The sequence below is a fragment of the Tachypleus tridentatus genome, chromosome 7, assembly GCF_004210375.1.
Source record: "Tachypleus tridentatus isolate NWPU-2018 chromosome 7, ASM421037v1, whole genome shotgun sequence".
NCBI lineage: Eukaryota > Metazoa > Arthropoda > Merostomata > Xiphosura > Limulidae > Tachypleus > Tachypleus tridentatus.
In genome coordinates this window covers 61172915-61183630 of record NC_134831.1, presented here as the reverse complement: position 1 = coordinate 61183630, position 10716 = coordinate 61172915, and the positions used below count along the sequence as shown (strand labels likewise).

The following is a 10716-nucleotide window of genomic DNA, read 5'->3' as shown; positions in this document are numbered from 1 at the left end:
TAATAGTGACTCTAAAGCTTGGGAATAATTTATAGTCGTAACTAACAAACTATAAGAAACACAATAAACAGACAGAATTAGAAGATTCTTAAGTCTATTATAAATTAATAGTGACTCTAAAGCTTGGGAAAAATTTATAGTCGTAACTAACAAACTTATAGTTTCTTATAGAAACACAATAAACAGACAGAATTAGAAGATTTTTAAGTCTATTATAAATTAATAGTGACTGTAAAGCTTGGGAATAATTTAAAGTCGTAACTAACAAACTATAAGAAACACAATAAACAGACAGAATTAGAAGATTCTTAAGTCTATTATAAATTAATAGTGACTGTAAAGCTTGGGAATAATTTAAAGTCATAACTAACAAACTATAAGAAACACAATAAACAGACAGAATTAGAAGATTCTTAAGTCTATTATAAATTAATAGTGACTCTAAAGCTTGGGAATAATTTATAGTCGTTCTTAACGCACAATATCGCACTATCAGTTATATCCACCGAAGGGAAATCAAACTTCTAATTTTAGCATTGTAAATCTAAAGACGTACTGCTGTTCTAGTAGATAACCACACAATAAGAATCACATTAAACAAGTAGAAAAAGGCAGATTGCTACTAAGTTGTTTTTTTTTATTCTAATTTCTGAATTTTGGATATGATAAGGGAAAGCATAGGTGACCTGTTAGCTTCAGCGAACCGCACAAGAAAACGGAACACCGTTTCAAGGCGATACAGATGTTTGTCAAAATGACGTTCACAGTGACGTAAGTGCCTTTATTTAATACGTTGCGACGCTCTCAGTGCTACTGAAGAACAAAACTATGGATCTGTGAAATTTGAGAGAAACAAAATGTTCAGTTGCTCTGTGCATCATACATTAACGGGATGTGATATGAATAACTGTTTTCAACTGGATATGATACGGATTTTTTTTTTTAAAACAACAACAAAACTATTATTTTTTAATAAAAGCTCCTTGATAGCTTTGTTTTAATCTTCCTGGGATTCTTTGAGCTTTTCAACGCCTACTGTTTAAGAGAGACTTCGATTGTTGCTATCGTAGCTATAATGAACTACACGGTGATTCATCAAGACCAGAAATGTCGAAACCTACGAGGAATCTACGTTTCCAACAGCACGGTAATAAAAGATATATTATAAACGAATCGAAATAAAAATTTTATAATTGATATGCAATTTATTTACAATTCTTAATCTAGATCTATATCAACAAAATATCTACAGTAAAGGCCTTTCTATAATTAAGATAACTAAACTTGTCGATAATTTTGATCTATCACTAATGGTCACAAGATTCCAAAAAATAAGTTAAGCAAGATTTGTTACCACATTTGCATACAGTTATAAATAAGTAATTTAGCTTTGACAGGACACTATAAACTGGAAATGTACTTGTTTTTGAATACGTCTAAGTTCAAACTAACCATCAGCAACAGGATGAATGGATTTGGATAGAATGTTGGTATATATTTGGACTGTGATCCAACTTAGAAGTGTTTAGCTTCTGAAGGGTATAGATCACGGCAAGGTCACGAAAATAGAAAATCTCCATCTGTTAACACAGGGATCAATTTCCACACGATTTTTGCTATATAACGCAGTAAAAAATGATTGGATTTTAATGAAACTTAGAGGACGTATGTAGAATGTTATTCTTCATTGTCGTACCGAAAATGGTCCGTGTTCGTTGATAACGACAGACATATGGACATATTTTTGTATTTTTTGAGAGAAGAATATGATTAACGCTACGTGGCAGAGATATGAAGACTACTGAGTGACCGTCTAATTTCATATGTATTGTTACATATGTTTCATTGACGGTGTTGAAACGTTTTTTGTTTCACTTCTCAGCTTTATTACATTTTTTACAATGGAACTTTAGAGTCAAATTATTATTCTTTAGTTAAAAACATTACATATGAAATTCAATTTAACTTTTTCTTCAACATAAACACTATTATTACAGTAATAAATGTGATTTTGATAATGTATAATGAACCACATATGGTATATTTTTATCATATTCTATCTTATCTCCAAACACTTTCTTTCTTACTACATAGAGTACTTGTAACCAGTTTATAATTGTATAGAGCTACACGTGGAGTACTTGGAACCAGTTTATAATTGTATAGAGCTACACGTCGACCATCTATGATAGCTATTGCTAATTTTAAAGGGATAGATATAGAAGGTGCTTATTTCAGTGTTTTAGGAACTAAAAATATTTCCTTTCTTAAATAACAATTACGCAACCCAGATTTTTTTTTATCACAAGTTTGATCTGCTACGTGTGGTACGTATTCTGGTTTTTTTCTTTTCTATGACTCTCCTTTGGATCATCCTCTTATCTCCAAACAGGAACTGATGGAGATCCGGGAAGAAACCAAAAATCCAGTAACAAAAAAGTGGTAAGTGGATCTTTTTTGAAGTTACCAACGTGTAATTAGCCTCAATTTAAAAATGAGATATTTCAAGAATAGCCTTATTATAACAACTAATCTTATATACAACTGTTGTCTCTAATTTGAACTGACAAATTAACAAGAAAACATTCATTAAATAACATCTTGGAATTCTCTTGTTTTACAACATAGTGTAGTTTGACCGTCATTTTGTAGGTACACATGACCTCAAGAAGCGTAGTTTACCGGAACCGGACGCGGACCTTGAATCTATGCTAACTACTAGACCACACCCAGCCTCAATATATACAAGTATACAGCTTTCATTTTTTATTGTACTTTCATTGAAACAGTTGATAAACACATGATTAATTCACAGAAGTTAATTATATATTATAGTAATTCTTACAAGAAGGAAATGTAGAATTGTAATCATTGTAGTACAACTACCTTGATACGAACATATTTTGGACTTAACGAGGGGTTTTATACATAGCTAACTGACGTGAGATCTTATTTAAAGAATATTCTATACTATGATAGTACACAGGTAAGTGTTCTTATCTTTCAAATCACAGTTTTTTTAGAGATAGAGTTAATATGTTTTGAACTTGCTGTGTATTTTTATAACTCCCAGAAAGTCGTTTATGGCTGTCAGGTTAGCCTTTATGTTTAGGAACACTGTACTGTGTACAGTTACAACTTACACTAAATGTTAAGTTATAAGCATCCGGTAGATATTAATTGATAACCATCAAGTGTATTGTGTTTTAGTTAACTATTTATATATGATATGAAGGGTTAACCGAACAAAAACGATTCCTTTCGTAATCACATTATCAAATTTGTTTTGCTCTTTGTTATAAACTTTTGACACAAGAAACTTAAAGAGTTTTGAACCTAGAACTTCGAAGATATATATATATACATTTAAATAAATAAGCAAATTAAAAGAGATGCGAATAACATTATTATTACTATGTGTATAATAAACTGCAACCATTTTGATAAGTATTTTAATTCTCTAAGTCCCATTTTATCCTCGACAGAATAGTTTCGTTTCTTCTTTGTCAAATCTCTTCCTAGCTATAATAAGCTGCTTGATAGGATATTTGGTTGACTGGATTTTTAGAAAGAGGTGGTTTAACCTTTGTCTTCAAGAGGAAACTGGCTAATTCTGTTGATGGGCGAGCCAATATATTATTAGTGGAATTATTTACGTAAGTTATATTATTTTCTTATGTTTGTTTGTTTAATTTTTTAGCATCTTATATCTTTTATCACTTACATCACTTCCTGGCAAATGTTCTATGAAAGTTAATTTTAATGTTCTCCATTTAGTTTTGACAATTCAATAGAATAGATCATGTTTCCTTTCCAGTGTTTTAAGAAGAGTTAACATCCTGAAAGGACTAACATTTGAATCTTTGTGATGTGTTTATTTTTTACGTTTTATTTAAATACTTTTTTTATAATTAATCATAATTAAAATTTGCCTCAAGTGCAGCACATGAACCATGTTAAAATGTTGTAATATATCTTATTACAGGTTAAAAAATACATAGTAAGTCGACATTATCGAAGCACTCGTATTTAACTTAACGCACCACTGTTAAACGATCTCTTTTTACAGGATTCTACAGGGTGTTCGAAAAGTCACTGTGCACTTATATATTTATTAACAGACATGTTTCAATATAGAATACATGAGGTAAATATGAATTACAATTATAAACAATGTTAAAAGTGACCCCTGTTGGCATTAATACAGACTTGGATCCTTCTTATTTTGTTTCTAAACACCACTATCAGTTGCTGGCTTGAAATAGACTGAATAAAATATGATTACAAAACTGCACAGTGACTTTCCGAACACCCTGTATGTTCCCACTCTATGTTTGATGGGAGTACCAAACTGTAACCACACAGTAGTTGTTAGTAGGTTGGCTTTAAGCATGGGAAGTGACGGATTTATGTTTACAGTGTCTCTTGTTGTCAGTGTACATATTATACCTAATCATGCTTGTAAGAATATATTTTATAATCGGTGTCACATAACTGGCTGTGACTATTTCTAGCTTAAACTGTGGTTGTAAGGATAGAAGCACATTGATACATAACTCATATAAACGTGACATTATATATGACTTTGTTATAAAAATGAATGTCATTAACACGAATTATAAGCTGTTCTGTACCTACTTTGGTATTTCCTATACAGAGCGTGAGTTTATCGAGTGACTAATTTCTAGTTATTCTTATCTCTTTAATATAAACGTCTTGCAGGTCAGAAGTCGGTCCTAATGTGGGCGTAACTGATTAAAAGTTACCATAATAACCCTAATTTTTACGTTGCTACACGAGTAATCATTATGCTTTATCACTGCTGTATGCCTGCTTGTAGAGCATGACTTTACTGGTGGCATTTGTTTTGAGAACACCAACCACACTTCACAGTGGTATATCTGACTATGAGGTTGTTGCATGATTTTCTATAGAGTATCATACTTCATTATGGTATGTTTGACTGTGAGATTTTCTATAAAATATCATACTTCATTGTGGTATGCCTGTTTGTGAGGCTATTGCACGTTTTTTTTAGAACACCATACTTCATTGTGGTATGCTTGTTTGTGAGGCTATTGCATGTTTTTTTTAGAACACCATACTTCATTGTGATATGTTTGACTGTGAGATCTTCTATAGAGTATCATACTTCATTGTAGTATGCTTGTTTCTGAGGTTATTGCATGTTTTTTTTAGAACACCATACTTCATTGTGGTATGCCTGTTTGTGAGGCTATTGCATGTTTATTAGGACACCATACTTCATTGTGATATGTTTGACTGTGAGATTTTTGCACGGTTTTCTTGAAAACAGCATATTTTAGTTCTTATAACGTATTTAATTAACATGCCTCTTTGTTTTACCTTGATCACGTTTAATTGTCATGGCACGGCTCATTTTGAAGCTGTTGCATGTTTTTCAGAACACTATATTTTGCTGCGATATGTATGACAGTGAGGCTGTTTTATGGTTTTCTTGAGAACATCATACTTTAGTTATTATGATATATACTAAATTAACAAACGATTTCGTTGTACCTTCATCACTTTTAACTGTTGTGGTTTTCGCACTGACAGTTCTAAACCTGAAAAGTTGGTAACTGAACGCTTCACATGGCAAACAAAATAAGTAGGATGCAAGACCTAAGCCCAACACTGCCTGCTGGAACTATTTACTGCAGTAAAAGCTAGTGTGATGTTATTCGATAAAGGTATGTAAGTTTTGATTAACTTATAGTTCATAGTAATGGGAGAAATTTGTTTGTTTGTAATTCAGCACAAAGCTACACAATGGGCTATCTGCGCTCTGCTCACTTTGGGAATCGAAACCCGGTTTCAGGCGTCTTAAGTTCGCAGACATTCCAATGTGTCACTGGGGTTGGCAATGGAAGAGATATGATTTTACTGAAGAATCATCAATATTTTTATGAATGCTGTGTTCGTAGAACATGTGGAATTGGTTTACTGTTTTACTTCCTTTCAAGAGTTAGTATGAGTCTGTCAAACGGAATACCAAACTTGAATGATTGTTGCTCCTCACACTGTTAGGATCATTACTTGAGAACATGTGAGACAAACACGTATTTAATTTAAAAATCACGAAAAATCAAAGTAATTTTTTTCAAGTGAATTTATAATTGTTCGTCAAAGTAGCCTAAACGTATGTTTGATGTTAATCACAAAGTTGACAATGAGCTATCTTTATTGTGCCCACCGCAGGGATAGAACTCACCGCCGAGTCAACGGCAGGGACGTCACGTTATATTTTCATAGTTTAGATTTGTGGACCAGCTAAATATTTATACCCTTACATTCTTCATACTTAGTAGAACTAATAATTACTTAATTAAACATTCCTGTTTATTGGATTTTCTTCTGACAGTTTTCAAAACTCCAGTGATAGTTAAAGCCGCTTAGAAGTTTAACACGAACTGAATTTTGATCAGACTACTAGCACCGTCGAGCTAATTCAATACTGTTATTTTTTTTTTTGTTTTAATGTTGGTAGTTTAAACCTGTTTGTTTGTTTTTTGAATTTCGCACAAAGCTATTCGAGGGCTATCTATGCTAGCCGTCCCTAATTTAGCAGTGTAAGACTAGAGGGAAGGCAGCTAGTCATCACCACCCACCGCCAACTCTTGGGCTACTCTTTTACCAACAAATAGTGGGATTGACCGTCACATTATAACCTCCCACGGCTGAAAGACCAAGCATGTTTGGCGTGACGGGGATGCGAACCCGCGACCCTCAGATTACGAGTCGCATGCCTCAACACGCTTGGTCATGCCGGGTCATTTAAACCTGAGTGTACCATGTGTTACATGTGTCATTTTCAACTCAACGACACTTTATTTGACACATGAGCTAAGCGGCTAGATCACAGATCACAAAGTCCGAACACAGCCTTCCTTATTTTAGAAATGGCAAACAGAAAGAAAGCAGTCGGTCAGCAGGGTACGTCGTCCATACGATTACTTGGAACTGAACAGCGGGAGTAACAATACAACTTATAAAGTCCTCACAACTGAAAGTACGGAGTGTGTTCAGCAGCATCTCACGACTCGGACCTTGGACTTTCCGATTCGCAACTTGGTTCCTGTTTCAATTTAGAGTTGTAATTTATATTGGATTTATATATAATGCATCTTTCGAGTATTTTTGTTACAGCACTAATTGTGACCATGTTAATTTACAACGCGATAAGCATGTGCCTGTCTTTTTTTTCAGTAAACATTGCAGTAATGAAAGAAAATATTTTACGTAGGAGCCACAGTTTATACTCTTTTTGGAACAATCTTTATGATCCTTGGCTCGGCTGAAGACAATCATGGAATAACGTATAATATTTCTATCACATACTGTGTTCTAAGTTACCAGCTTCAGCTCAATAAACCTAAACTAAAATTTTTTGAAGAAATAAAAAATCTTTGTTTATTTAATTTATTTAGTATCAATGTTCGATCAGTTTACAAACTTTCTGAACCATATGTATTTTGTATGTAAATATAAAAAGAGATGACAGACTTTACTAAACTAAGTTTATCTGAAGAATGTTAAATGAAAACAGTAACCTGTTCTGTAAACATAAATGTTTTTTGTTTTTAATATAAACTATATATATGTTTATATGTATGTAAAACTACTAGAATTTGCATTGTACAATATTAATCATGAAAAGCTCTGGTATTGTCTAGTGTAATAAAATTAACTTTTAATAGGTTTTATTCAAGAAGTGCTTACTTTTGTCCAACAGACTATTTTGCTGTGAGTAGTACAGTGCTTAAAAATGTGCGTATTCATTTTCGTTTCTTTTTACATCTAGATTATATCTTTAATGGTAAGCTAGATCAGAGAAATGATTCTGATAATTTTAATTCCGGTCCTGACAAATATTCCATTGAATTGAGAAGTTTTATATTTGTTTATATAAAAATTTTCCACTTATTTCCATCATATATTTTTTAAAGTATAAATTAATTTCAAGATTTTTCGAGCAAAGCCATTTTCACAAAATTACCATTATAACTGATTAATGATTAATTATGTTATAATTGTGAATATATAGCTTAATACATTGCATTTCGTAAAGCACACGGGTTGGACTTGTGGTGAAATACTGAATTTCGGATCTGGCGCTCGATTTCACTTCAACTTTTCTACTCCGAATTTGTCGAATTGAGAGAAAGCAGAAACGAATACCGTTCCTGGTGTTCAAATGAATATTGATTTTGGCCCCTATGTTAATAAACTAGTGTGTGTGGGAAAACGTTCAAGACTGAGACTGACTAACTCAAGGAGTCATGTTTGTACAGTTATAATCGTACTTCGTCTTTCAGTGTCAAACATTAATCGTTAGTAAGAATGATTTTACTTTACTTTTAATGTTTGTTTTCATGTAAAGTTATCATTAAATCTTAATTTTGATATCGTTAGTAACTGGACAATGAAGAAATTTGATTGATGACAAATATATATGTGATATTACTAGGATAGTATTGTATTTATTATTATTGTATTTAGGGTTCTCATTGTTAAGTAGCTGCAATGTCAACACCGATAACACATATTCTACCAATTGTTGGATGATGTCTGGACGCCCTGTGAAAGGCAAACCTGAAGATACGTCACTTTCCTAAGTTTGCTCGTCGTTTGTTTTCGAATCTTAATGCAAAGATACTCAAAAGGTTATCCGTACATGACCGTGCCTAAATATTGAAATGATAGGCTAGAAAGAAGGAAGTTAGTTAAAAGCATTTACCACCAATTTTAAGCTAATCTTGCCTGTGTACTTCTAGGAAGTACAATATATTTTATCCGCTTTTAAACAAAAAGTAAAAATGCTCAAAATTATGTTGTTTTTCATACTTTTCCGATTTAACACAGAAAAGCTTAAGTGGGTTACTGTTTTTAACTTTCTTTATGTGGTTAACAGAAGTATAGGCTAAGACCATAGCTGCTCGTCTGGTTCTGTTACTGGAATGATTACGTTGTTTGTAATTTCAGAGCTTACTTTTTATTGTCAGCGAATTGAATGACAGTTACGAGTGAACTTGCTCTCTATCCTTACTGCCTGATAAACAAGTGTTTTAACAAACTTCAATTACTTTATTCTTGTGGATAGAAAGTTGGAGATTTATTGATGTACTTTAAACAGCATTAGAGACTGCAAAATAATTTGTGTGGAATTAAACAGGTTTTACACCAGGATTATGGAGAATTTAACAAAGATTTTACATAAATGTACGAAGATTTTCATGTGTGTTTTTATTCCATCAACGTTTATAGCTGAAACTGGTATTTTCGTTTCGTTTAACTCTTAAATTTTGTGTGTCTCTGCAGGTTTATGTTGGTATCTCTTTTTTTTAAGGAAACTCTTAATGTTTTAGCTTTAAATGAATGAAATATAGATTTAGCTTTATTTTAAGTGTGAAGCTTAGCTAGTAAAGTGTTAGCTACGTTTTTCTAAGAGTTGTTTTAACTAAACTTATAAAGAGGGATACACGAACCAATGGGAGTATATTTTATTTAAATAAAGTTTTTATTAACTGCTGATTACACTCTTTTTATTTAAAGCTTTAAAGTACACGATCTCTTACCCTTTGTATTATATTGTATTGTGTCAGTACTGATTGTTCTCGAAATATCATATCTGACGGAATTGTAGGATTTCACTGTAATTCAGATAGAATGGATTGTTTATTTGTTTGTTTTGAATTTTCGCTCAAAGCTACACGAGGGCTATCTGTGCTAGCCGTCCTAATTTAGCAGTGTAAGACTAAAGAGAAGGCAGCTAGTCATCATCACTCACAGCTAATTCTTTGGTTACTCTTTTACTAATGAATAGTGGAATTGACCATCAAAATATAACCGGGGCTGAAAGGGCGAGCATGTTTGGTGTGACGTGGATTCGAACCCATTATCCTCAGATTACGAGTCGAGTACCATAACCACCTGGCCAGGTAGGATGGTGAAAGGTAGTTTAGGATGGAACAAAATACTGTGAAGGTGTAGAAACGAAGGGGAAGGAAACTATAAATCAAGCAGCAGTCTTGAACAAAGCATTTACCCATTACCACAGAGTTATCGCTGTATGGTAGATTTGCTGGATTACAGACATGTTCTCGTTGGAAAAGAGAAGTGAATCAGACAGACAACTATTATTATAATTACAATGAAGCACACGCGGGATACATGAACCTTGTACCTTCGGATTCTCACGTTCCTAGCATGCTAAATCTAAACTGAGCTCGGTTCTGTTTGAATCTACAGTTTGTCTTCATAAAACGTAGATACGATCAGTAAAGAATCCATACGACTCTTTAATAAGCTCATTTGTATTATTTGTGTGAAAATAAAAATTAATATAGGTTTTTATTTGAAAAATTTCCTCTCAATGAATCAGTGATAAGTCTCCAAACTTTCAACACTAAACTCCGGGGCTCGAATCTTCACGCTGTTGACAGAGCGTGGTTAACCCAATATGTATCTTAGCGCTAAAACAATATTTGAAAATTAACTGGGGGAAAGTTAACATATTTATCTTTGTATGATATATAACACAAAGAGATATGACGAGTTTATTTGTCATATTTTGAAAGTTTCATTTCTGTAATAACTTCGTAATGCATACTGTAGGCGAAAAAAATAAAGACATTTTATATCTGTAGTTTTGTGTCAGTAACGTCGAAGCAGATGAAATTGTTTGAATGTTAA

General features: G+C 32.8%; 1 long non-coding RNA gene across 6 annotated transcripts; it reads left to right on the top strand.

The window, feature by feature from the left end:
* The first annotated feature begins 248 nt into the window (after window positions 1–248).
* On the top strand, window positions 249–10669 carry LOC143255784 (uncharacterized). 6 transcript variants are annotated; one of them, XR_013030842.1, is made up of 5 exons: window positions 249–1147; window positions 2393–2442; window positions 2653–2748; window positions 3569–3656; window positions 5581–10669. It is a non-coding gene; the product is annotated as an uncharacterized LOC143255784 (long non-coding RNA). The 6 variants fall into 6 exon arrangements; XR_013030845.1 differs by having other exon boundaries at window positions 3523–3656; window positions 7231–10669; XR_013030841.1 differs by having other exon boundaries at window positions 3523–3656.
* Window positions 10670–10716: the final 47 nt, after the last annotated feature.